Raw genomic sequence first — 25,928 nt, 5'->3', positions numbered from 1 at the left:
TGAAGGAAGAGAGCATTCCAGACAAGAGGAACAGAAAAACATGTGAAAAACTCCTCTGTAGGGAAAGATGTTCATCTGTTCAGAAAAGCCAGAGTAGATGCTGTGAGGCACTATCTAGATTTCCCCTTCAGGATGGAAGTGCAGGTTCCTGCCTCTTGTCACAGTTTAGTGACACTCTGAAAGGTCTTTCAAGCTCTAGAGTGCCCACCAGGACAAACTTGGGCTTTGTTTTTAAATGTATCCTTGTTCAGCTCCAATAAAACTCCTAAGCACATGTATCTCTCTCTCTCTCAGAGTCTATTTCCAAGAAACCTGACCCAAGATAGGAAAAAGCTCATTTTTACCATATGACAGAAAGGGCTAGAGCAGTTTCTTATGTGGACACAGACAGTTAGGCAAAGCCCATGTTAAGATAATGCATTTTGTTCTAGTGGAACAGAAGAGGCCATTTTAAAGGTTTTTTGAACATCGGACTTAGCAAATATGATTTAAAATAATGACTCTGGACAATGTAGGGAAATAAAATGGGAAAAATCTTTCTTCCCACATATGAATGTAAAATAAAGGAATTGGAATGCTTTTCCTCTCATGATGATATTGTAGTTTTAACACAGTGTGGTCCTTCATACTTAGAATTCTCAGTTATTGCCTTTATCAGAACAAGAATAAAATTATTTCATAAATGAGTTTTTCAGTTCCTTGGAAAAAGTTTCAAGTTTTCTAACTGTGAATTCTCAAGAGCTATTATCATGATTTTGAATACATAGTAAATGCTCAATACTGAAGTTAAAATAAAAGTTGCCTTGGGCACATGAGTAGCAAGTAAGGCGTTGGCTCTCTCCAGGATGCCTCATCTGTCCTCATCATTTCTGAGTGTTCACTGCAGCTGCCTGTAGTCAGTTCCTTAGCCTTGGCAAACATAAGGATTGGATGTATCAACACACTAAGAATAGACTTGTCTCATGAGAGCTGGCTCATATTAACCAAGCCCCCAGAGACAGATGTTTAATGCCTGAACTCAAAGGTAGATCAGCACATTTTCTCTCCTTGAGCAAGCTATACTAAAGGCCCAAATATGACTAAGATGCTATCTGTACATGTGCTAGTCTAAAAGTCAAATTACAATCAGAAATGTGTTTGGTAAGCACAGAATCAGAAAAAAGGAAAGTCACTGTGATCTGAATGGGTAAAAGCGTCATTCTACTAAGACAACCTGATTCATTCACATCCAAAATAAGGATTTTCCTGCTTATTAAGACAGCAAGTATCTTGGTGCTTAAATAAGAATGTGCGAAATATGACTTCCTGATGTTTCCAGATTCAAGCAGAGTCCTCATTAAAGAAATATACTTTTTCTTAATTATGTTAATTACTTTAATGAGGTTTTAGTCAATTCTTGCTAGAGTACTTTCATACTTTTAGAATGATTTTCTCCTGTCTCAGACATAACTGTATGATAATTTAATAATTTAGCTCATGATGTTTATGTTATTTTTGTTATTTCAGGGAAAGGAAGTTTATTACTTAGGTAGAAGCTAATTTTTTGTCATATTTTACTACCATATAGTGATTCAACTCCAATACTTAAGAGTGACAATTCTATTCTATAGCAGACAATACCTTTTGAAATCCTTGTGTTAGGAGCTAATATTGGGTAACAGTATTAATTACTCAGATGGAAAAAGAGGGAGGGAAAGAGCTTCTCTATAGAGTAGCACATTATTTATTGAACATTAACTTGCTGAATTTATTATTGGTTAGGAAAGCACAGAAGTATCTATGCAAAGGCTTAGAGAGATAGGTAGATTAAAAACATGGGTTCCCGAAAAACTCTTAAAAATTATGCAGTTGATCCTTTTGGCTTCTAAATTTCCTTTTATTGCAAAAGTGAGAAAAATGATCGGGCTGTAGTACACTTTATCTATTTATGCAAGATAATTAAGTTATCGAATATAGATCTTCTGTAACCAAGTTGAAAATAAAGTAGAATTCCATCCTGTAAGCTTAGACAAATGTTTTATTCTCAATAAGGTCAATAATGAATTTGGACACGTTCAATATTTCAGTGATAAATTTTAATTTTGTCCAGAGATTAAAGAAAGACGTCCCTAGTGAAAGCAAAGCAGCTAGAAGCGTAGCAGTATGGTGGAGGAAAATAAATAGGACAAGAAAGACTAGTTCTATAATGACTGGGTGACCTGGAGTCATCTAGTATTTCTGATTAGCAGATTCCCTGATATAAAAGAACGATAATAAAATGTACACCAGCCAAACACTTTGCTTATGGTGGCTTATGGTGCTTAAGTATCCTTATTCAACTTCTTCTGCCTAAACCTTTCCTTCCTTCACCTCTTTTCAGCTCCTAAACTCCTAAGCACATGTCTCTCTCTCTCAGTGTCTATTTCTAAGAAACCTGACCTAAGATAGAAAAAAGTTCATTTTTACCATACAACAGTCAGAAAGGGTTAAAGCAGTGTGATATGTGGGCACAGACAGGCAAAGCCCATGCTAAGATCATGCATTTTGTGAAAAATGAAATAATGTATGTGAAAATAAAGCCCAATACCAATGTTAATGGAATGCATTATTATTATACATTTTATAACATATATATTTTACATGATCATAGTGACAAAAATAATTACTAATATAATAATAACATTCACAATAGTATTACTCATAATAACGATGATACATTCAGGACATCTAGAGTATCACAACTCCAAAACTATTTTTCATTAAATAGGAAAATGAGATAAAACTAGAATAAGTAGAAAGTAATTCTTTCCTTTTTTTAATTTTAATTTGTGTTTAATTTTGAGAGAGCGAGAGAGCGAGAGCACGTGCACAAGCAAGGGAGGAACAGAGAGACAGGGAGACAGAGGATCCAAATCAGGGTCCACAATGACAGCAGAGAACCCGATTCGGGGCTCAGACTCACCAACGTCGAGATTATGACCTGAGTCGAAGTCAGACGCTTAACCGACAGCCACCCAGGCCTCCCCATATTGACTTTTTCTTCATTGTCAAAACAAATATTTGAAAATTAAGCCTCTTGCTTCTTGATGTTTTCAAAATTAGGCTCTATGTGGACAAGCATATTTATAATAAAAGTGAAGAATATTTATGTTTTATTATTTTTGTCATTTGTCTTGGTTTTATTTATGTTCATTTTGTTTTAAGATTAAAATTCAAGAGCAGAGTGCAACACTGGATCTGGCACCAATTTAACGAGATTAAAGCTTCAGGAGAATGGACAGTGAGGTCCAGAGAGATGGAGGGGTCTTGGATTTGATTGACGATGCTTGGCAACAGACAAGCTGCCACATGGGGACGTTGCAATACTTCTGAATGAGCTTCCTGAACCTGAACAAGACAACAGCTGCACCACAGAATCTGTTAAAGAACAGGAAATGAACTGACATAGCTTTATAGTATCTCCATGAGAACATTCCACCCCCCAACCCCCCACCATAGGAAACTAACCCTTGGCTCCTTTCCCATGGATGGGTAATTTTATTTTTTTAATGTTTATTTATTTTTGAGAGAGAGAGAGAGAGAGAGAGGAAAGAGGGGAGGGGCAGAGAGAGACGGAGACAAAGAATCTGAAGCAGGCTCCAGGCTCTGAGCTGTCAGCAGAGATCCCAGTTCTTGGCTCGAGCTCAGGAACCATGAGATGAACTCAGACGCTCAACTGACTGAGCCACCCAGGTGCCCCCTTGGATGGATATTTTTAAAATGCATGAATACAAAATATTTTCTTTCTGTCTCCTAATTCAAATCTTCAATTGATAAATCTACACCAAAAATGTACACCCACTCAGTTTGTGGCAGCAAAGTGCAATGTGAACATACTCACCAGAATGAGAAACTTAAATGGAGGTTTCTCCAGAATGCAGAGTATTTGGCCCTTTGAACCTAAAATTTTTCATTCACTAGCTTGTGTTTGAATGTGACTGGTTAAACATTTGCCTTTACCTCTGATTTTTGCTTTATTATCAGAGTTTAATGCTTTCCAACTACTGATATGTGTCCTTTGACACCGGTGATTGAAGATAGGAGAGGGCAGGGCAAAACCAGATGCCAGGAGATTGTTGACTACTGTGAGAGGCATTTTGAGTGGCTGTGCATAGCACATGCAGGTCTACTGGGTATATGGATGACCCATTCACTGATTGCTGGGATTCCTAAGATTTCCCACAGTATTTTCAAACTTTGGATACATTCATGGGTTAAAAATTATTTGGCAGTTACCTCTGCTTTCCCAGTGGTTATTGGTGCCACTGGAAAGGACCTTTGGCTAGCTGGACCACTGGTTTTACCCAATCACAAGATTTTGTATTTTTCAAAGCCCTTTCAGATATAATGGAAACACCGCAAAGTCAGCATTTAGTTAAGCATTTGTATAAGGACTTGTATTTTGAAAAGCACACTCATGGGCATTTATCTCCTGGAATAATTTGCCTCCATTAAGTGATAGCTCTTGCTTTCTTATCTAGGTTGTGAACTCTGGAAAGAGGTCCTGTATTATCTTTCTGTAACTGTCATTAAAAACAAAAAACAAAAAACAAAACTAGAAACAGTGAAAAATAAATAAATAAAATAAAATTCAAGAGCAAATACCTTTTCTTTTTTGGCCTTCCATTTTCTGTAGGCACAGGCACCCTGATGTCAACTTTAATACAAATGTAGAAGAGCTTTGTTTTATATAGCTTTGCTGCCAAATGTAGTGGATACAAAGCCTTTCCTTCTTGGTTCACTGCTTATGTATAATGCAAATCCTGTGATAGCTCAGCAAGATATCGTAAAGCATAAATGTCAGATTGATTCAATTGATAGTATCCGTAATGTTGGAATTTTCTTGCATTTGAAAGCATAGATGATGAGATGTTCAAAACATGGCTGAGTCAAGCAAACTCCCATAGAAATGGTTCCGTCAACAGTGCCATGTGATTATTCCTCTGGTGTCACCTCATATAACCACTGCCAAAATAACCTTTATAAACACATTTCATTCTGCCACTCTGCTGCTTAAGGAGCTACAATTGATCTATATTGCTTACCACTTCAAGGTACAAATTCATATTTCTTTATTTATTGACTCAACAAATATTGATTGAGTTCCTACTATAGAGTGAAACCATTACAGGGGCTGGAAATACAGTGCTGAATAACACAGACATGCTCAGTAACCTTGCAGTCTATTTATCTAATTCTCTAAATTCTGCATCTAGTTTACCTAACTCAAGTCTATTATAGTTATCCCATTGCTTCTTTGTATATCCTCACTGTCCTCCACTTACAGAATGTAGATTTCTTCAGTTCTTTGACTTTCAACTTTTTTTTGTTGTTTTTTTTTGTTTTGTTTTTTTTTTTTTGTTTTGCTTTGTTTTATTGAGGTTGAAGAAAAGGAAAAATTCTTTCTTGGCCCTTCAAAGTCTTCCAGCTGGACTAATAATTAAATTTACATGAGACAGATTAACATGAGGGAAAAAAAATCACAATTAGTTATTACATGAGCACAGAAACCCAATAATGAAATTGAGAATTAAAGAAATTACCAAGTCAGGCAGCTTTATAGTTTTTAGACAAAGATACAATAAATCTGTGAGGAATTGACAGGGAAAATATAACTCAACTTTGTGAGCTTCGATTAGCAAGGGATTCTTTTTTTTTTTAAGTTTATTTATTGAGAGAGAGAGAGAGGAGAGAGAGAGGAGAGAGAGAGAGAGAGAGAGAGAGAGAGAGAGAGAAATCCCAAGCAGCCTCTGCACCAGCAGTGTGGAGCCGGATGCAGGGATCAAACTCACAAAACATGAGATCATGACCTGAGCCGAAACCATGAGTTGGATGCTTAACCAACTTAGCCACCCAAGTGCCCCAAAGCAAGGAATTCTAAACAGAATTTGGGCTGGGATAGAAAATTAGTAAAAAGTAAGGGTTGTTTATAAGGCCTTCTGGCCCTGAATTTCCTATCTCTGGGGACAAGGATGTCTCTGTACATGTATCTCACGGTACAGGAGAAATACCTTTCACAAACGGAGTTTATTTCCTGCTTTCAGGGGGATGGATGGGGGTCTTAGTGTCCTTACACAGGCTGTCTTTTAAGCAACTTTTATTTAAAATAATCAATATGCCAAGGTGGCACATTTTGAGGCATACTCAGGGCAGCACATTTTGGCCTTTCACCCCTACAAGGTATACTTGACAAAACTGTAAGATATTTAATAAGTACATCATGATTATTTACTATATGTATACATTGTGAAAGGAATCACTCCATCAAGTTAATTATGCCTCCATCACCTCAGGTATTTATGTTTGTTTTTGTGAGAGAGAACACTTCCATTCTACTGTCTTGGCAAGTTTCAATTATACGATACAGTGTTACCAACTATAGTCACCATGTAAGACATTAGATCCTCAGACCTTATTCACCTTATAGTTGAAAGTGTACCCTTTTACTAACCTTTCCAAATTTCCCCCCACTGCGCCCCACCCAGTCTCTGGCAGCCACTTTTCTACTCTCTGTTTCTGTGACTTTGATTTTTTTCTTTCTAGATTCATGTAAGGGGTACGATGTGGTATTTGTCTTTCTCTGTCTGGCTTATTTCACTTAGCTTAACACTCTTGTGGTGGATCCACGTTGTTGCAAACAGCAGGATATCTTCCTTTCACAAGGCTAAATGATATGTCATAGGAAGTTGGGGGTTTTGTTCCTGTTGTTAATCTTAAGAGTTTTGGTTTGCTTGTTTCTAGAGTGGTGAGGATGCATCTCAGCTTTGTTAAAGCACACATGAACTTGGTTATTTTGTTTCATTTATAAACATTTCTTTAGCACAAAAATTGCCCAGTGTACAGTTCTTCTGCTCTAGCCTATATGCATACGGATTTTTGTTTTTAACTAGGGTATGTAAATGTGTAAATATTCTTAATAAGAATGACTAGAGGAAATAATTTCTTTTTCAGAGTTTTGAATATGTCATTTGGCATTTGGAAGAAAACAAGCAATTGTTTTGAAAAATGAAGTTCTGACCTAGTTCTGATATTTATGTTTTAGGAAAATTATTAAAGTACATTTCCACACAAAAATGAACATTTGCTTCTAGGCAACTTCAAAATATCCTTGAATTCCTAATGATGAAGTGAATTTTAAAAGAGTTCTGGTGAATTCTGAATACAGTGCTATATTGAAGAGACTACATTTTCCAGTGTGATTAATGACCATTTTATAATCTTCATTGCATTTCTTTCTTTATGAGTAACATCTATTTCAAAATATGGCATAACTGGAACTTTCCTATTGAATTGAGTCACTAGCCAGATATTAGCTACAAAAGAAAGTAGAAAAGAGGCAAGAAAATAAAGAATGTTGTGGAGTTAATTTCCCATAGAATTCTTTATCGGTTGAAGATTGCCAGCCTAAAAGACATACTAACTTTCCTAATGCCATGGTTCAAGGGTTTTATTCCATTGTGCTTTTAAAAACTTTCCTTGGAGCATTTATAGTACATTCCATCTTCAAAATAGTTTAAAACTGTCAACTAGCTAGTCCTCACAACACCCTTTGAGGCAGGTAACCATTATTATTCCCATTTTATACTTGGGAAAAAAGGGTAAAATAGTTAAAAAAGAATAGTGACTCAGCCAAAACCCTGAAGCAGAATTCTAGCCTATTACATAGACCTACCCTCAATCAAAGTTTTCTTTTAATAGCTACTTTATAATCATGTAAGTTCAGTTAATTCAAGGATTCAGTGAGTAGTAGCTGAGCAACATCTTGATACAACACAATTTCTCGATAAGTCTGATCTCACAGCCACAAAGTGATTACAAACTAATACATATAAGCATGTTTGTACACAAGCACAGAGACGTGCGTGTGTGTGTGTGCATGTGTGTGTATGTGCACATGTGTCTGAAAGATCTCAGTCGTGCAAAATGTACACAAATAAGGATCATCTCTAGCAGTGTGTTTTAAGCTGCATAAACAAGATGCAAGGTTTCATGAGAGAGATCCCTTCTGTCTAAAGATGATCAATGAAATTCTCAATGAGCTCATATCATTCAAATAACCTCTCATATTTTGTAAAAATCTTCACCTTTTATCTTCAGTCCTATAATTCTAGATGTCTAAATTACTTCTCTCAAGTATTCCATCTGCTGTTAAAGTCAACACCCCCTCAATTCTTTCTATATATCTCCAAAACAGCTTCTGACATCCGAACTTGATTATGTAATTTTCCTTGTTTAAAATTCTTCAAAGGCTCATCAACACAGAATCTCTATGAGACACATACTCTTTTTTTTTTTTTAATGTTTATTTATTTTTGAGAGAGAGAGAGAGAGAGAGAGAGAGAGAGAGAGAAGAGTGGGGCAGGGCAGGGGTGGAGAGAGAGCAACACAGAGGATCCAAAGCAAGTTCTGTGCTGACTGCAGACAGCCCGATGAAGCCCTCAAACCCACAAATGGTGAGATCATGACATGAGCTGAAATGGGACGCTTAACTAACCGAACCACCTGGCGCCCAAAAGACATACTCTCCTTAAGTAGCCTTCGTGATATTTGTTATCAGTCAAATTTAGTAAAATGGACCTTGAGGGGTAAAATCTAACTTATTTTCATTGAAGCAAGCTCTCCTTATTCTTTTACTTTGTCTCCAGGCTCACTGGTCTTTGCCCACCTAATAGCAATGGAGCCTTTGCACTGGGGTTTTACATACCTTTATGATTCACTGGCCATGTTCTACTAAAACCATTTTTTTACCAGTACTTCCCTACTAAGCTGTCAGACACAGAATATAGTACTGTTCCTTCAAGTAGTAACTTAATAAATACCTATTTAATGTTACTAAAAGAATGAATCACCCAGTTGAACATAGCAGTACTGTGTACTGAAAAGTGTAGTGAATGTCTCAAGTAAATGTCCTTAGAGATGACAAGTTCATGACATAATTAGAACACAGCACATAATTCTGTTTGGCAGGAGCACCAGATTTGAGTAAAGGAGAGTAAGTACAGGGCAAGAGAGGTTATTTGGGATCAGATCATGGAGAATTTTGCATACTAATATCTGTACCCTGTTTCCTGCTTTTCCTATCACTCATTCTCTTTTTAATTTTGTTCTAAACATTCTTTACCCCATTTTTTGAATCCAGTAACACATCTGTTATTCCTTATAATTCTATCTGTCTATAGAGATCAGGTCATTCTAGTATTGTCACAAAATTACTTCTTAACAGATATATATTAACTGATTCTCATTAATTTATCCCATACACATAGACTATTAGATTAATCTCTCCATAGTACCTCTTATCTTATCATTTTTTATTCTAAAGAACCTAATGATTCTCTATTGTCTGCACAATACAAGCTGGGTTAATTGATTTCTACTTTTCCTTTATCTACATTTGTCTGGATGAAAAAGAACTGCAAAATAGTATTGAATTGGGAGAAATGTAATGCAGTAATATTTTAAAAGAGTGACTATTTCTTTTTAAGGTAGATTTATTCCTTAGGTCAATCTAGTTGAAGATATTTGGTGAGGAGGGCAGAATTTGTAAAGAAAAAAGCATATTACAAACCAAAGTTTTGCAAGATTTATTAAGGGAATATTTAACTTCCTAAACTTGATCAAGGCTCATTATTAGGAATATATGGTCTTTCCATTCTTCTTGGCACAAGTAATATGAGTGTTTTCAGTTAACCAATCATACTACTTTAACCTAAATTTCAGAAGACAATTTATGAAGATAGATACTTTTTCTGGATATAAAACCTTTAATAGGTGTTAATCACTTCCTGTTCCCTTATACGTAATGAAGTTTCTTTTTTTTCTTTTCTGCTATCAAAAGCTTATCTTTTGTCATTCAGCAGTTTGAATATAATTGTCATGAAGTGGATCACTGTGTTTATGTTATGTTTTTGAGATGCTTGGGCCTGTAGGTCAATTTTTTCCTCCATTTAAAAATGAACTTTTAACTTTAGATGAATTTTAGCTTGAAAAAAAAATTGGGGAAGATAGTACAGAGAATTCTCAAATAGCCCTATAGAGGTCAAGGGCAGGCCGCTCCAAAATGTGCAACCTTGACATATTATTGTAAATAAAAGTTACTTAAGAAACCGTCAATGCAAGAACACTCAGAGCTTCCTCTATCCCTGTGAAAACAGGAAATAGAAAACTCTCATATGAAAAATACACCGCATGTCCTAATAAGTAAAAAAGAGATCCTTATCACCAGAGGTAGAAACTTTAAAGCCAAGAAAGCTGTGAAAACAAACCTTATTTTTTTTTCAAATCTACTACCTCGGCTTAAATTATGCCTAAAATTTCCTACTAATTAAAGCTCCCAAACACCTATTTTCTTTATCCTGTCCGTTTCTCAAAAATTTATTGTCTCATTGTCTAAAAACTCCCTACCTTGCTCATTTCCTTAGGTCTCATTTTCATTATTGAACCTCTGTGTGCACAAAATAAAGCACTGGGTTTTTTTCTTCTGTTAATCTGTCTCATTTAAATTTAATTATTAGTCCAGTTGGAAGACCCTGAAGGATAGAGGAACAATTTTTCTTTGCCTACAGTCCACACTCAGTATTCCTTATTATTAGAATCTTATAGAGGTATGGTGCATTTGTCACAGATAATGAGCCAGTATTGACACATTATTATTAACTAAGGTCCAAATTTTATTTAAATTTCCTCAGTGCTTCTTTAATGGTCTCTGGTTATCTCAAGGTCCCATTCAAGATACCTACATTTAGTGTTCCTGTCTCCTTTGAGCCTCTTGGTTTAACAATTTCTTAGGCTTTTCTTATTTTTGATCTCTGACATTTTCAAGTTACTGATCAGCTCTTTTGCAAAATGTCCTTCAACTGATATTTGTCTGATGTTTTTCCCATGATTTGACTGGAATAACGTATCTTGAGGAAAAAGATCACAGAGATAAATTATCATTTTTTTAAAAATTTTTTTTCAACGTTTTTATTTATTTTTGGGACAGAGAGAGACAGAGCATGAACGGGGGAGGGGCAGAGAGAGAGGGAGACACAGAATCGGAAACAGGCTCCAGGCTCCGAGCCATCAGCCCAGAGCCTGATGCGGGGCTCGAACTCACGGACCGCGAGATCGTGACCTGGCTGAAGTCGGACGCTTAACCGACTGCGCCACCCAGGCGCCCCTAAATTATCATTTTTATCACATCATATTAAAGGTATAGATTATCAATATGATTTACTACTGTTGACATTAACCTTGATGACCTGGCTTTAGGTAATGTTTGCAAAGTTTCTTCACCATAAAGTTTCTTTTTCCCCCTTCCTTTCCACACTTTGAAAGAAAGTCGCTATAGGTAGTGGGCACTTAAGGCATAAAGAGTTATTTTCCACTTCCTCAAGGGTCAGAGAATTTACAGAAATTATTTGTAATGATGTGATTTCAAAATCAAATTTAGGAAGTTTTTAGTCATGGTTTATTCCAATCTTTTCTTCGGTCCCTTTGTCTGTTTCCTGTCCTTCTAGGACTCTCATTACACCTGTGATGTAATGCTTCAGATTGTTACACGGTCACTGAAGCTTTGTTGATTTTACTTCAACCTGTTTTCTCTGTTTTATGAACTAATTTCTATTGATCATCCTACAAGTACACTGATTTTTCTTCTGCAATATCATGTCTACTGCTGAGTCAGTTTCTGAATTTTTCACTTTTGTTTTTGTTCTTTTTAACACTAGAATTCCCATTTGGTTTTCTTTGCAGTTTTTTTTTTCCTCTGTTGAAATTCACTATTTGTTGAGTTGTTATCCTTATGATTTGCTTTAATTCTTTAAGTATATTATAATAACTTCTTTGAGGTCTTTGACTACTCAATCCAATATCCATGTCTTTACAGAATCAGTTTCTACTGTCTGCATTTATTCTTCAGTATGGGTCACATTTTTCTATTTCCTTGCATGTCTTATCATTTGAATCACCTTCATTCCATTGAAAACTGGAAATTTTATATGGCATAATGCACATAATATATCTGCATTCTGGTTTATATTTCTTATTTTTTTACCTAGACTGGAACTTCAGAATGTGTCTTCTTCATGATGTATAGTTGCTGATGTCTCTGCTCAGGGTTATTTTTCCTCTTTTCCTCTCCTCCTCCTCGTCTTTCTCCTCCTCCTCCTCCTCCTTTTTCTTCTTTTTCATATTATTATTACTTTTTAGCCTGGCTTACTAGTGGCTGCATAGACTAGCGGTCAATGGTTTGTGCAGAGCTTATGCTCAAATATTATCATCCCTTCTGCGGCTCTCATTTCTAGAATCTTCTTGCTAAGTTTTTTGTCAGTCTTCTGTTTACCCCAACTGAGACTGCTATCTTAGGGCAGCAAAACTGTTTTTTCCACATTCTAATGTTCTACCAAGTTTGTCCCTTAGACCTGACAACACCACAAGGATTTGTGTCCCACCACAAATCACTTTCCCTCTTCTAGAAGGTTCTGCTCTCTTTCCTCTCTTATCCTTGTCCCTGCAGCCTCCACCTTTGTGATCCAACCAACTGCAGTCTCGGTGGGAGGAACCTCACACAAGTTGGCACAGAGCACTGTTCCTTCCCAAAGCTCTAATACTTTTCAAAGAATAGACTCCTTTCAATTTGTTATCTGCCTTTAGCAATTTGCAAAACCTGAAAGGATGCTTTTGGCAAGTTTATTCAGTTTTGTATTGTGTGTGTGTGAGCGTGCACATATGTGTTTAAGGACTCACCAGCTTCTTCACACTGTCTTAATGGAAGTCCTTCTCCAATACTCAGACCCGAGGTCACTGCTCACAGGACCACTGCTCCTTCCAGTGACTCCTTTTCATGGATTAAAAAGATACTTTATTTTACACAATGAAGGAAAACACCAACAAAATGACAAGGCAACTTACTGAATGAGAGAAGATATGTGTAAATGATATCTCCAAAATATATAAAGAATTTATACACCACAAAACACCAAATAATCCAATTAAAATGTTCAGAAGATCTGAATAGACATTTTTCAAAAGAAGACATACAAATGGCCAACAGATACATGAAAAGATCCTCAATGTCACTCATCATCAGGGAAATACACATCAAAATCATAAGATATCACCTCACACCTGGAAGAAGGGCTAAAGTCAAAAACACAAGAATAACAAGGTTTGAAAAGGATATGGAGAAAAAGGAACCCTTGTGCACTGTTGATAGGAATGCAAATTGGTGCAGTCACTACAGAAAATAGTATGGAGGTTCCTCAAAAAAATTAAAAACAGAACTACCATATAATCCATTAATTCCATTACTGGGTATTTACTCAAAGAAAATTTTTAAAAATTAAAAAAATGGTAACTACATAGATACTTTCGAAGTGAAAGATGTGCTACCATAAACAATAGCAATGTGGATGGGCAGGAAGAGAGATGGATAAAAAGGGAAAAAAGTTATTTTTATGAATATTTTATCTTCAGAATCTGTTGTGCTAGACACTAAAAATTATTTTCTTAGAACTAATAAAACTTTTCTAAAGTATATAAAAGATAAAAGACATCCAATATAACTTAACTATAGCTACAGTTCGTGCAAAAGAATTGTATAATTTTATATTAATAACACATTACAGGAATTTTTCCCATATCACATCCCATTTTAAATGACCTGTTTGAAGTAACATCCTGATTTTCTGTTAATTAGATGAGTTGCTTATATACAAGTATCAAGTCTCAGTCATTAAGCAATTTATGTTAACCTCACATTCAATATACCATTTAAATAAATCCTTACTCTTGAGTAGTGGATAAAATAAGTAAATATCTAGCACAAAAATGTCTCTAACTAGGTAAGAATATGATAAAAGCATAAAATTCGAATTATGTATTTCTAAATGACAAGGTAGAGTGACTTTAACATGAGATTTTCTCATTTATAATTTTTTTTTTCCTAGAGCCATGGCACTTAAACAGTGCTAGAAACCCCAGAATTTAACTTTTTATATATTTTTAGTTTCTAGATGGAAAGCATGAAAAAATACTTTTACAGAATATAATAAGTTTTAGCAAAAATGTTGCTAGCATATAGTCTTTTAGCATTTTATATGACATGCATATTACAGTATATGCTAACATTTTATTAAAAGTTCCATAAGTTTCCAATAGTTAATTATTTATGAACTTATTTGTTTGGGTAAAATGTCTCATATTACCCTAATAATATTATGTCAACAATGAAATGTCCCTTGATAAGCAAACTAGGAGAGATATATGAATATATCTGGTTTGTGTCAGTATATGAAAGAAAAATATTTACTATTCCACAAATTTTATGTTAAATTAATAACCAATATCAACCTCAATAACTAATGACTAAGTTAACAGCTGTTTAATTTTTAATCATAAATCTTAAAATTACAACTAATTTATACCATATTTTTCATACTCTGAAATCCAAGAAAAATAGGATAAACCATTTACAATGTTTCATCGGTGCTAAATTTAGTATTTTGTCTACTTTAAAATCAAGAGAGGCTTTTACAATTTAAGGCATCTTAAAGTTATAACTCATGGCTCTGGAATCCAGAAAGTCTGGCATGTGCAGACCTGCAGCTTAGGCTAGTTAATCACATTGTTCATAGAAGTGAAATAGATAGAAAGCCTACTAAATTCTTCCTTGATCTGTAGAAGCAGAAAAGCTTTAGGTGAAATGAACCAAAGTCTAGCCTGAATTATGAAAACAGAAAGTCAGGGCCCCTCAATTAGTTCTCAGAATTGAACCAGTTTATAGATCTAGACTCCTTGTATGAGGGGAGACAAGCTTCCCTTGAGGAAGGACCCCAGTATACTACAGAGCATTTATAACAGCACTCTTTCTCTCAGCCTTCTACAAAGGGACCTATGGCCTTGGACCAGGGTAATTCTACATTAGGGAAAAAAAAATAATTTGACCTTTAGGGGTAATTTGGATACTGGCTCTGGTCTGACACTGATTTCAGGAGATCTAATGTCACTGCAGACCTCCAATCAGAGTAGGAGCTTATGGAAGTCATGTGATCAATGGAGTTTAGCTCAGGTCTATCTCGTAGTAGACTCAGTGGGTCTCTGAACCCATTCTGTGGTTATTTCCTCAATTCTAGAATGCATAATTGGCATGGGCATATTTAACAGTTAGCAAAATTCCTATACTGGTTCCCTGACCTGTGGAGTAAAGGCTATTATAATAGGAAAGGCTGAGTGGAGTCATTATAACTACCTCTACCTAGGGAAATAATAAATCAAATGCAACACCATCTCCCTGATGGGATTGCAGAGATTAGTGCCACCATCAAGTACTTGAAAATTGCAGGGGTGGTGATTCCCACCACATTCCTATTCACCTCACCTATTTGGCCTGTGCAGAAGACAGATGGATCCTGGAGAATGACAGTAGACTATCATAAGCTTAACCAGGTGGTGACTCCAATTGCAGCTGTTATACCAGATGTGATTTCATTGATTGAGAAAATTAATACATCCCTTGGTGCCTGGGTATGTAGTTAATGATATGTCTCTTTTTCCCCATACCTGTCCATAAGGTCCACCAGAATAGTTTGCTTGCAGTTGGCAAGCCCAGAAATTTATCTTCACTATACTACTTTCAGGAATGTATCAACGCTTGACCTCTGTGTCATAATTTAATTTGTGGTATTTTGATTGTCTTTCTATGTTGATTTGGCCTGGTAAAAGAGAAGTAGCACCTACTCTAAACATTGGTAAGACATATGCATGTCAGAGGGTGAGATATAAATGCAACTAAAATTCAAAGGCCTTCTATTGCAGTGAGATTGCTACGGGTCCAGTGGTGTGGGACATGTTGGAGATATCGTTTCTTAATGTGAAGGAAATCTGTTGCATCCAATCCATCCACAACCAAGAAAGAGGCAGTGCTATACCTAGTGGGCCTGTTTGGATTTGGGGGCCAACATGTTACTTAGTTTGGTGAGTGACCGAGCTCATCTACTGAGCAACTGAAAAGCTGCTAGTTTTTATTTTTTTAATTTTTTTTTAACGCTTATTTATTTTTGACACAGAGAGAGACAGAGCATGAACGGGGAAGGGGCAGAGAGAGAGGGAGACACAGAATCGGAAGCAGGCTCCAGGCTCTGAGCCATCAGCCCAGAGCCGATGCGGGGCTCGAATTCATGGACCACGAGATCGTGACCTGAGCTGAAGTCGGACGCTTAACCGGCTGAGCCACCCAGGTGCCCCAAAAGCTGTTAGTTTTGAATGGAGCCCAGAGAAGACACAGCTCTGCAACAGGTTCGGGATGCTGTGCATGCAGCTATGTCACTTGTGCCATATGACCCAATGGTGTTTGAAGTATCGGTGACAGATAGAGATGCTTCTTGGAAACTTTGGGAGGTCCCTATAGGTGAATCTTAGTATAAGCCTTTAGGATTGTAGAGCAAGGCCTTACCGTCATCTTCAGATAAATACTCCTTTGAGAAACAGCTCTTGGCCTCTACTAGGATTTAGTATAGACTGAATGCTTGACTATACACCAGGCTACTATGAAACCTGAGCTACTCATCATAAACAGGGTGTTATCTGACTACACAAGGCCATAAAGTTGAGCATGCACAGTAAAAGTCTATGACCAAAATGAAATGATATATACATAATCAGGTTGAGTAGGCTTTGAAGGCATAAGTAAGTGACATGAAAAAAATGGCCCAGATGGCCATAGTCCCCACTCCTTTACACTTCTATCTCATTCTCAGCCTGTGCTTACAGCTCATGGGGATTTCCCTATGATCAGGTGACAGAGGGAGAGAAGAATTAGGTATGGAATAAAGATGGTTCTGCATGATATACAAACACCACCTGAAAATGGATAGCTACAGCACTACAGCCCCTTTCTGGGACAGTTGTAAAAGACAGTAGTGAAGGGAAATCCTAGTGAATGGAATTTCAGGCAGTATGCCTGATTATTCACTATGCTTAGAAGGAGAAATGGCTAAACATGCTATCAGTTCATGGGCTGTGGCTGATTGATGGTTTAGCTGGGTGGTCAGGGAATTGGAAAGAACATGAAAATTGATGATAAAGAAATCAGGGAAAGAAGTATGTGAATCATCTTCTCTGAATGGGCAAATAAATGTTAAGATGTGTGAGCTACATGTAAATGCTCACACAAGGGTGACCTCAGCAGGGGACGATTTTAATAATCAATTGAATAGCATACTTTGACTATGGATACCAGTCTCTTTTCCCAGTCACTCCTATAATCATTCAGTTGGTTCATGAAAAAATAGCCATCGTGACAGGGATGGAGGTTATGCATGTGCTTAGCAACATGGACTTATATTCACCAACTATGACTTGGCCCCTGAAATGGTACCATTTCCTGAGGTGATTAGCCAACTACCTGGTGGCAGGGTGATTACATTGGAACAGACAGTTACTCTGGATATGGAATTGCTTTCCCCATAGTTAATGCTTTTATCAAACTACCATCTGTAAACTTACAGGGTACCTTATCCACCATTATAATATTCCACATAATATTGCTCTGAATAAGGAATTCACTTTATAGGAAATTAAGTACACCAATGGACCTGTTCTCATGGAATTCCCCCATGTTCCTCACCATTCTGAAGCAGCTGGATTGGTAGGCTAACTGGCCTTATGAAGACTCAGTTACAGCACCAGCTAGGTTCCAATGCCATGTAGGGCTGAGACAAGGTTTTCCAGAAGGCTTATGTCCTCTGACCCAACATCCATTATATGGAGCTATTTCTCTAATAGCCATGATTTCCAGATCCAGGGATCAAGGGCTAGAAATGGGAGTGGCACCTCTCACTATTACCCCTAGTTACCCACCAAAATTTTAATATATTTGGTTATTGAGATTTGCCCTATTCCTGCTGAGTGTGGCAGGCAATATATATAATATATGTATTGTGATCTAAGGTTAAAAAAACCGCATGAATTAAGAAAACATCTCACTAAAGGTTTTGAATAAAAGGTTTTGAAGTTGTTGAAACAGAGTAACTAGAATAGAATAGTTCTGATTTTTTGATTTCCTTTTTTTCTATTACAATAGGTTATCTCCTATTCAAAAATGTACCCAATCATACAATTAAAATTTATACATGGTTAACTGGAAAAAAAATAGCTACTTTATGGTAATTGCCATTGTAGTTGATTCTCTAAGACCCATTTCATCTGAATGATTAATCTAAGTCATTTGTGGTGATTTTTCTCTTTCTTTTTGCTACTACTTGGCTTAGGAATAGCAATGTAAACCATTTCTTGACACTCATATTGAAACAAAGCACACTTGATTGTCTTCTGTGAAATTTTTCTTTGCTCCAAAATAAGAGATACAAGAAAAAGAGGACCCTGCTCTTTTTCCACCTGAAAATTGTTAAGCTGTATATAATGCCTATCTGATTAACAAGTTAAAAGAGCACTAGGCTTAATTAAGGACAAAGGAAAACAATAAAGATGCACAATTGAGAAATGGAGTCTATACCTCTGATGACATCACTAGTTAATCAGTTAAGCCAGCTTTGGATCACAGCCATAACCCCAGACTTCTCGTCAAGAGATACAATAGATTATTATATTTTTAAGCCAACTAGATTCATGGTTTTGCTTACTTGTAAGTGAAATTGTATAAACTTATATACCTATTTTAGTATCTATCTTATTTGTATAAATTTTGCTGTGTCCCATATAGTATGGGACTATGTATGGTTCACTATATTATATACCAAAAATAAAGACTGAGTAAATTAAATATAATAAATATGCTTGCAAATTGGAAAAATACATTTTCAATGAAGCTTCACATTTGGATTTTGCCTTATTAGCATACATAAATACATCAGATTTTTAAAAGTAAATCACTGGAAATTGTGATTGCCAGAAAAAGGTAGGTTGTTTTAGGTCATGTAGAACTAATTCAGTGGCAAAGAATCAAGACAATTGGGCTCTTTTTAGGCAATAATTATTTAATATTAGTATTATAAATGTTTTTATAAAAATAAGTATTGAGTTCCTGTAAAGTATCTGAACACATTACATGTCAGATTTTTGAAAAAGTAATTTTAACGGCACATACTCCAGACCTTATCAAAATTGTTGCAGTCGTTTAGTAGAGTTGTCAATTAGACAACTCATAAGCATACAGAAACAAGTAACTGTATATAACATTGAAGTGGACGGGGTAATGACAAAGAGATTTTAGAGAATGCAGGGTCTATTTCAAGGGATCAGCTTCAGGGCACCTGGGTGGCTCAGCCAGTTAAGCATCAGACTCTTGGTTTTGGCTCAGGTCATGATCTCACGGCTTGTGCAATTGAGCTGCATGTGGTGGTCCATGCTGACCATGTGGAGCCTGCTTTGGATTCTCTCTCTCTCTCTCTACCCCACTCTCTTTCAAAATAAAAAAAAATAAACTTTAAAATAGATGAATAGATAGATGATAGATAGATAGATAGATAGATGATAGACAGGTATAGATAGATCAACTTCTATAAAGTTTAAGTAGAGATTCCAGTTTTCCCAAAGACTTCCTGTAGACTGCTACTTTGGTGGCCTCCAATTAATCACACTTTCTATTATTCATGCCATTGTGAAATCACCTTCCATAACTCCAGAATTTGCCATGTGAGTAGCTTTGCCCAATGGGATATTTCTTAGTGTGCCACAAGTAGAGAGAGTATTGATAACTGATAAATTCTTACACTTAGGGGCAGGTCTCTTACAGTGTTTTTTGGAAGCCCACCATCATGAGATGAAGCAGCCCAAACAGCCAAATGAAGAGGCCCACACACAGAAACAAAGACACCCAGTCAGTAGCCTCCTGCAGAGCAACCACACTCACCTCTAGTCTTGGCCTCTCAGCCTGTGAGAATAACTGTCTATTCAACCACAGAATTTTCAGACATAATAAATTGTTCTAATTCACTAAAATTTGGGGTGGTTTAATACACAGAAAAACATAACTGAGACCTTCCTTAGTTCGGATTTTATGTGATGTCTTAATTTAAAAAAACCTTTATTTTCACAATATGAGTAATAAGCAGGATAAATATAAAATTTATAACTTCTTATCTAGTTAAAGCTTCCTATTTTACCAAAGAAACTATTGTCCAGGAGGTCAAGAAGTAAGTTCTCAAAATTAGTGTTAGAAGGGAGCCTTGGGTGGCTCAGTCAGTTAAGCCTCCAACTTCGGCTCAGGTCATGGTCTGGCAGTTTGTGGGTTCAAGCCCCGCTTAAGGCTCTGTGCTGACAGCTTGTAGCCTGGAGCCTGCTCTAGATTCTGTGTCCTCCCCTCTCTCTGCCTCTTCCTGACTCATGCTCTGTTTGTCTCTCTCCTTCTCTCTCTCTCAAAAATAAACATTAAAAAACAACTAGTGCTAGAGCCGGCTATCTTAGTGTTAACAAACATGTGAGTGCTTAGGGGATGTTTGATACTATATTTAGACTAGATGGATTCACAAGCCAGTCATGGATTGGTCTTCCAAGAAAGTCCAGTGAAGTTGAAAAACATATAAACAATTACTGTACACTATAATATATACCATACTAAACCATTTTCAGTATTCTTTCCACTATCCAACTCTACCCACTTAAGAGAATGGTTTTCTCAGCTTGTTGAATAATAAGAAGAGGAAAGATGGCTGGTGAGATGCTGGAGTCAGGCCTAGAGTAGCAGAAGGATGATTTATTGAAATTATTTTATGTAACATTAAAAAAAACCACAATTAGTAATTTAAAATCCACCCCTTCCACTTCATGAGGTATACCATAATTGTGTTCCTTAAATCCCCCCCCCAAAAAAAACTTCTATATGTGTGAATGTTTTAAAGAAAAAAAAAAAACTCCATTCAGAATACCAATTCTAAAGCATACCCCAACATCTTACCATATGTACGTTTCATTTTCAACATCCTTCTTGTCAACTAAATGTAAATAATTCTAAAGTCTTCTCCCCCTCACTGGATAGTGAGCGGTGGCTTAGAATAGTCTGACAGTCAGCAAAAACCGTTATAAAAGCTTCTGTTATGAGACACAAGAGGAGATTAAAGCGCAGCCCTGTCAGTCTGCAGAAAAAGAACATGTTGCTTATGGCTGGTTATTCTCTTTTCAGAGCGCTGAACTTGGCAGTAAAACCAGTAGAGGTAAATGGCAGAGGCTTGGGACTGGCAGGGCCTCGAGCCCCTGCGGAGTGGCTGTCTGAGATGACATAACAATAACCGCAGGATCTGCGGGGGGACTGCGCGCACACGGGCTTCAGTGGAGAAACTAATCAAGTGCTAAGAGTCAAGTTTACGTTTTCAAAATATAGGTGCTTGGCTGCTCAGAGGCGTGAAGGGGATGATTAGAGGCAGGATATTTAATAAAATGTTTAGAGATGTGTAACTGAGGGCAAATAGCATGAGAGAGGGGAAAAACACTTTCACAGACAAACCATTCAAGTTTTATTACTGAAACTGATTACAGAGTGATAAGGGAGATAATGTTCTCTCTCTCTTTCACTAGAAGATGTCCGGTGATCATTAGGCCTTTTATTCTTTGCTTTAGTTATTGTCTAAGACATTTTTAGTATTTCTTATTTTAACTTTTTTTCATATTTGTTACTTTTTTTTTTCAATTAGTTTATTTGGAATAGGCTACATATAAATATTTAGATGTAGAATAACTTAAAGAATTATGTCATCACGGCTTCTGGCCACCAAATAACACTTCCCAACTAAAGGTATCTATACAATAACATGGAGTCTACAGAACATGTAGTAACAGTGGAATTTCATACTACAGCATATTCATCTGTGTGCTACAGAACAGGGTACAAAACTGGCTTTTGCTCTACTTATTATCATTATATTTTATTTGTGAAAGAGTTAATACTTACACTTTCATATATCTTGTGACTTATGTAATATGTCATTTTAAAGATAATTTACTCATATCCTGAGTTACATATAATTAATTTTGAATTTGGCACGAGCCGTAAAATTTTAATATAACCTCATTTACCTTTCAATGTTTGGCCTGACATATCATGGTATCTCACTTCTTGGTTGTAAAATGTATAAAGAGAATAATGCAGCATGGCCAAGTGGGGTTTATCCCAGCTAGTCTAACATTTGGAAACTAATTAATGAATTTTTCCATGTTATCAGACAAAACAAGAAAAAACCACATGAGAATATCAATAGGTCCAGAGAAAAACATTTGAGAAAATTAAAATTCACTTGTAATAAAAATCTCTCCACAAACTCAAAGTAGAAGGAAGCTTTCTCAATATGATAAAAGGAAAGCACAAAACATCATATGTCATGGTGAAAGATTAAATACTTTCCCCCTAAGATTATGAACAAAGCAATGATTTCCATTCTGCCACTTCTATTGAACAAGCTAGCTGGGGCAATAAAACAAGAGACATGAATACAAGGCATCTATGTTGGAAAGGACGAACTGAAATTGCTTATTTATAGATGGCTTAGTCATTAATGCAGAAAATCTGAAAGAATCTACAAATAAAGCTACTAGGACTATTAAGTGAATTTAGCAATGTTGCAGGATATAAGACCAATTACAAAACAATTATATTTCTATACACTAGCAGTAAACAATTGGAAATGGAAGTTTTAGAGTATTATTATTAAAAATGCAATTTATAATAGCATCAAAATATTAATTAATTAGGGATCAATTTGGCAAAAGATATTATATAACTATACACCAAAATCATAAAACATCGGTAAGAAAAAATATGGAAGACCTAAAGAAAGAAAGAAATACATCTTGTTCATGGGGAAAAGACTCAACACTTCTAAGTTGTCTGTATCCTAAATGAATGGATATATTGATTCAATATCATCCCTACTAAAACCCCAGTGGCCTCAGGGCTCCTGGGTAGCGCAGTCGGTTAAGCGTCCGACTTCAGCCAGGTCACGATCTCGCGGTCCGTGAGTTCGAGCCCCGCGTCAGGCTCTGGGCTGATGGCTCAGAGCCTGGAGCCTGTTTCCGATTCTGTGTCTCCCTCTCTCTCTGCCCCTCCCCAATTCATGCTCTGTCTCTCTCTGTCCCAAAAATAAATAAAAACGTTGAAAAAAAAATAAAAAAAAAAACCCAGTGGCCTCTATTTTTATGGGAATAGAGAAGAAAATTCTAAAATTGATATGGATATTAAAAGGCTGACTGAAAAGAAAAGCAAATGTTGAGGACATATACTCCCTGATTTTAACATGTATTATAAAGCAATATAATATAAACACTGCAATAATGGTATAAATACAGATAAATAGAGCAAAGAAACAAAGGAGTCCTGAAATTACACCACACCTGTAATGGCCTACTGATAGTTTAAAAAAATTTTCTTTTAAGGTTTATTCACTTTTCAAAGACAGAGAGAGACAAAGCATGAGTGGGGGAGGACAGAGAGAGAGGGAGACAGAACACAGAATAGGAAGCAAGCTCCAGGCTCTGAGCTGTTAGCACAGAGTCTGACGTGGGACTCAAACTAACGGAGTACGACATCATGACCTGAGCCGAAGTCAGACGCTTAACCAACTAAACCACCCAGGCATCTCCCTACTGATTGCTTTTAAACCCTCCAAGCACTTTAACCAGGAAAGGATAATCTTCTAAACAAGAAGTGGTAGAAAAATTGCATAGTGATATCTTTTAAAAAGGAAAAAAAAAGCCTCTATTCCTAATCTCACATAGTATACATAAATTAACTCAAAATTAATCCTGAATATAAATGTAAGAGCTTAAATTATAAGATAAATATATAAGCAAAAATCTTAGTGCCTTGGGTTTCACAAAGACATATAACAAACAATGTACAAAATAGAAAAAGTCAGTAAATTGTACTTTATCAAAATTATTCTTCATATTACACTGCTATGATAATCAAAAGGCAAGCCATAGAACTGGGAAAAAAACACTTGTAATATATATACATATAAAATCTATCTGAAAAAAGACTTGTGTCTAGAATATGTGAAGAACTTTTCCAATTTAATAATGAAGAAAACTAAGATCCCAGTTATAAATGGTCTACATTTTGATGAACATTTCAGTGAAGAATTAGTATAAATGGTAAGCACATGAGAAGATTTTCAACATCACTAATTATTAAGAAAATCCAAGTGTAAATTACAGTAAGATACCACCACCAGAATGGATGAAGTTATAAAGATTAATCATACCAAGTTTTGACAAAAATATGGAATAACTGGAACTTTCATATATTTCTAGTAGGGATGTAAAATGTACAAGTAATATCAAAACACAGTTTGCAGTATCTTAAAAATTTAAACATACACATACAAACCAGCAGACTTGTAGATGGATATTTATAGCAGATTCACTTCAAATACCTATCAATGAATGGATGAGCAAACTTTAGTACAAAGGAACATATTCAAAGACTGAAAAAACTAAGGGTTGATTAAAATGTAGAGCAACAGATACTTGTACATTTTTTGTGGTAAGGAAACTTGGCCCAACCACTTTGCAAATTAACAGTACTTCTTTCCTTCTCTTTCCCGTTCCCTTTCCCTTCCCCTTTCCCTTTCCCTACCCTTCCCTTTCTTCTCCTTCTCTTCTCTTCTTTTTTCTCTTTTCTTTTTCCTTTCTTTTCATTTCCTTTTTTCCCCTTGTTTAAATTATTAAAGTATAGTTGATATAGATAGTATTTTTTTAAGATAAATATATAGCTACCCTATAAACCACGTTGATCAGTATCAAAAGTTTTTACAATAATGATCATTTCAGATTTATAATAGTCAAAAACTGAGAGTAGGGAGGGGAGGACTCTGGCTGAAATAGAGATGAAATCATAATTGCTTAGATTTAATTCCAAGCAAAGACTTGCCTCCTGGTCTTCAGAATCTGTCTCAGCTTTTGGACTGATGTCACACTTTTCTCAGGGTTGACCTGGCAGTTAACTGAGTGAAGTTATGGTATCCGAGGTCTTCTTTGAGTAGTATCCACCCAATAGGTGAGCAAGGCAATAGCAGCCAAGGTTACAAACTTTTGAGAGCAATCCCCCCTCCACCACTCCCCCACCCCCCGGTAATGAATTACTAAGGACCTAGCCATCTTTTGGCAATGCAGGGTCCTTCTATTGGACTCTCTTTGCTTTGAACCTCCTTTATGGGCTGGTTGAGATCACAGTCCAATGACTCTTCTTTCCCATTTCTTTTAGGGGTTAGCCCACAATATATTTTTGCACATCTAAGTCTGTCTCAGTATCTGCTTCCCAGAAAACTCAGCAAGTGCAAACCCACCCATCAATTAGTAACTGATTAATAGATAGTAATTTACTCATACAATGGAATATTCCACAGCACTAAAAACAAACCACTAATACACAAACCAACATTGATGAATCTTACAGATATTTTGATAATAAAAACAGCCAGATACAAAATAATATATAATGTGTAACTCCAGTAATATGAAGTTCAAAAAGTGGCAATTCTAATTAATGGTGACAGAATCTAGAATAATGATCACTGATGGGTTGGGAGTAAACTGGGTAAAAGCACATCAGATATTTCTGGGTTATCAAGATATTCCTTATGTTGATCTGGGTAATGGTTCATGAGAGTAAACCTATGTAAAAAACACTGACTTGCACATTTGAGATTTTTTCACTTACCTCATTGAACACATTTTATATTTCATTTTGTTCCCTCAACCACATACATGAAATATATTTTGAATTAATGTTGATCCTACTTTATCCTAGTCTATATTTGGGGCAGCTGAGCATTGCTGGAAAAACTTTCATCAGTGTACATTTCAGTAGAAGAATAAATCCATGATCTTTATCTTCTATAAGACCTTAAATTCTGCCCTGAAACCCTATTACATTTCCCTATTCATTCATTTTGGCAATTTTTTATTTTTTTTTATTT

At 36.1% G+C, this 25,928-nt stretch overlaps 1 pseudogene; it reads left to right on the top strand.

Annotated features, from left to right (window-relative positions):
* The first annotated feature begins 3,252 nt into the window (after positions 1–3,252).
* Positions 3,253–3,477, top strand: LOC115522842 (annotated as a pseudogene).
* Positions 3,478–25,928: the final 22,451 nt, after the last annotated feature.

This window comes from Lynx canadensis, chromosome C2 (genome assembly GCF_007474595.2).
Source record: "Lynx canadensis isolate LIC74 chromosome C2, mLynCan4.pri.v2, whole genome shotgun sequence".
Taxonomy (NCBI): domain Eukaryota; kingdom Metazoa; phylum Chordata; class Mammalia; order Carnivora; family Felidae; genus Lynx; species Lynx canadensis.
Note: the sequence above shows the minus strand (reverse complement) of the source record. Positions and strands in the feature narration are given on the sequence as shown.